We start from the raw sequence: 3858 nt of genomic DNA, 5'->3' as shown, positions 1-3858 counted from the left end.
CTCTTGTGGAAAACTTTCTTAGTCATCAAAAATGTATGCACATATGAATAATTAGAACTTCATTTTCAAAGTTTTATAGAAATAAGATTTCACATTACATTATCATAAGGCTACCTGTCCATTTCGTCCAACCAATTAAATATTCATCCAGCAGAAGGCAGGTACCTCTGAGAAGGTACTGATATCTCTTATCTACACCAATATTTTGATTTCAGGAAAATAACAGAGACTGAGAAGCTATTAAAACTTCAGCGTATGAAAGGGATGTTATGGCTTATGCACATTGAAAAACATCAGATGATGCTTTTGAACCATCTCATTCACCAGCACACATCAATCCGGCTCCTGACTTCTGTCAAGGAAACATTCCAAAATAATGCATTATTTTATTTCATTGACCACCTTGCAAAAGACAAACAGCAAACACATCACCACCAAAAACAAAAATAGTCAACGGGTAGGTACCAACTGATCTAGCCGTGCTGTGTCATGTGCCTTTGAAAAACTTGAGCAGTCAGGGTTGAATAAACACCCCAAACTTAGCCATTCATGCATGAACAAGTGCAAATTCTGGATGTTCTGGTCGAGCATTTTAATAAAAATGAAACTAACAGCATTTTAGGTTACAATTATAAAAAAGACAAATGCAAAAAAAAACAGCAGAGCTTACCCTACAAGGCATAACCATTAATTTTATAACTGACATCCAAATTCGCATCTCCGAACTTTAACCCACCTACCAGCCACCTGCACATTTCTGCGCACATGTGCTGCGCAGTGTGCACAGTCACTACACATTACACAATTATGAGAATTAAAATAGTTTTAAACAATCAAGCAAGTCAGGACTGGTATGCAGATTCACAAGTTCTCTCAACATCTTCAATTACCAACAATCAAGAGCACCTTGTGATCTCAGTAACTCCGCAGATCCATCTTCTGTTTTCCATTTTCAGTTTTCAATTGAAATATAAGTTCCATCTGGGAGACACATGTTGCATCATTATGTTTAAACAATTATTATGCTTGAACTTTTGATTTTTCATGTGAACTTCACTTCAAAAGTTGATTCAATTTGATATAATTTGTATAATGCTACGATCACGGCGCACCAAATCACAGATAACTTGAAAATAACCAAGCAAAAGCCACATTCTTCAGCAAACTATGAGAGCTATCTGATCCATGCTGCGTTAAAATAATTGAAAATCGCTAAAATCAGTCAAAATATGACAATTAAATTAATATAAACCTCACAAAACTCTGATTTGTGAGGCAATGCGCAACAGAAATGCGAGGGAATATGGTAGTAATCTGGTAGCAATTATGAAGGATTTCCCCTGTCGCTGATGAAAAAAACACTTGAAACAACTTTTTCAACGCAGAGGAAATCCTTCATTATGAGTTGCAGGGACCATTTCATTGGCCCATTTTAGATAAATATAGGCCGAATGTTTCGATTTCAACCCCATTTATCGTAATGAGACGAATCCATTGGCTTAGTGGTACATCTTTCGAACACATGTAGGCCTTAGATTTCTCCTTAGCCCGCCTGAAACACACCATGCTTTGCATGCATTTCTATGGGTGGGGCCTGTCCCTGTGTTCATACGTTATACCCATTCTGGCATAAAGAAAACATTCTTAGCTTGTAAAGATGTGTAGTAAAAATAGGTTTTTGGTCTTCTCATTATGTTTAAGTGATATTTCATTTCAACGTTGCGTGTAGAGGGATTTATTCTAAGTGTTTTGTAGAAAATAAGGGTGAATTAGCTGTTAACCCACGAGCCGCTGGGGGGGGGCATAAAGTTGCCCCCCCTTTACGTTTAGTGAAATATCTCCGAAACCTGACAAGCTACGAACGTGAAACTTGGCATAGCTTCAAATGAATACCTAGGGAATGTTTGAGGAAAGTTTGGTGGTTGTAGCACCTAAGATGACGTCACAGTGACGTCATAAAGTTTTGTCGTTTTCCGATTTCGACCGTTTCTGCTGACGCTGAGCATGAAACTCGACCGTAAATGAACTAGACAGCACCTGCTGTCATCCTAAAACATCTAACTACACTTCTATCTAGTTTCTGGCCAATATTCGGCCCTTTATATTCGGTCCCATATATCTGATGTATCGTGAGGAATATGAGAGTCGCAATTCTATAATTTCACTTATGACGTCACTGTGACGTCATTTCAAATGGGATCGACACCAAGTTTGGACACAACCTCGGCTAGGTATTCAGGAAGATGTGTGCAAAGTTTCGCTTCTCTATCTCTTCGCGTTGCGACGATATCGTCGCAGAAGTAAAGGGGGGGCAACTATATGCCCCCCCCCCAGCGGCCGGCGGGTGGCGCGGAGGCCCAGCGGCCGCCGGGTTAAAACCAACACTTATATAAATACAAGCCTGGATAGTAGTTTCTTGGGTTAGAAGTTTTCAGTACAGTGATGAAACTTTTGCACTACAATGACGAAAACGTCATCAATCGTCATAAGATATCGTTGATTTTCTGAGAGAGCACTTCCGGCAGAAGAAAACGCATTACACAAAATAATCGAAGTGTCTTCACTTGTTATTTATTACACTATGGTGATACTACAGGCCGAGATGATCAATATGGCTGAAGAGACCCCTATGAGCATTGAACTCTATGGGGGTAAAAACGCCCTTGGAAAGTTTTACCCACGCATTTCTGGCAAGTGTATCGCATGCATCCCCCCAATATGGGTATCATACGAAAGCCCATGAAAACCCAAACAAAATGGTGTGGTAAAATTTACCCATTACCCCATCCAGGGTAAATTTTACCCAAGATGAAAATTTTCGGTCAATGGGGCGGCCCCTACGATTTTCTTCAAAATCGGCATGGTGATACTACAGGCCGAGATAATCAATCTGGCTGAAGAAACCCCTATGGGCATTGAAATCTATGGGGTAAAAACGCCCTTGGAAAGTTTTACCCACGCATTTCTGGCAAGTGTATCGCACGCATCCCCCCAATATGGGTATCATATGAAAGCCCATGAAAACCCAAACAAAATGGTGGGGTAAAATTTACCCATTACCCCATCCAGGGTAAAGTTTACCCAAGATGAAAATTTTCGGTGAATGGGGCGGCCCCTACGATTTTCTTCAAAATCGGCATGGTGATACTACAGGCCGAGGTGATACTAAACTTTACCCTGGATGGGGTCATGGGTAAATTTTACCCCAACATTTTGTTTTTTTCATGGTCTTTCATATGATGCCCATATTGGGGGGATGCGTGCAATACACTTGCCAGAAATGCGTGGGAATTAATTTCCAGGGGCGTTTTTACCCCATATATTTCAATGCCCATAGGGGTTTCTTCAGCCAGATTGATCATCTCGGCCTGTAGTATCACCATGCCGATTTCGAAGAAAATCGTAGGGGCCGCCCCATTGACCGAAAATTGTCATCTTGGGTAAACTTTACCCTGGATGGGGTAATGGGTAAATTTTACCTCACCATTTTATTTGGGTTTTCATGGGCTTTCATATGATACCCATATTGCGGATGCTTGCGATACACTTGCCAGAAATACGTGGGTAAATCTTTCCAATGGCGTTTTTACCCCATAGATTTCAATGCCTATAGGGGTTTCTTCAGCCAGATTGATCATCTCGGCCTGTAGTATCACCATGCCGATTTTGAAGAAAATCGTAGGAGCCGCCCCATTGACCGAACATTTTCATCTTGGGTAAACTTTACCCTGGATGGGGTAATGGGTAAATTTTATCCCACCATTTTGTTTGGGTTTTCATGGGCTTTCATATGATACCCATATTGGGGGGGATGCGTGCGATACACTTGCCAGAAATGCGTGGGTAAAACTTTCCAAG

The sequence above is a fragment of the Amphibalanus amphitrite genome, unplaced genomic scaffold (assembly GCF_019059575.1).
Source record: "Amphibalanus amphitrite isolate SeventyFive unplaced genomic scaffold, NRLGWU_Aamphi_draft 000295F_arrow, whole genome shotgun sequence".
NCBI classification, from domain to species: domain Eukaryota; kingdom Metazoa; phylum Arthropoda; class Thecostraca; order Balanomorpha; family Balanidae; genus Amphibalanus; species Amphibalanus amphitrite.
This window is presented reverse-complemented; position numbering follows the sequence as displayed.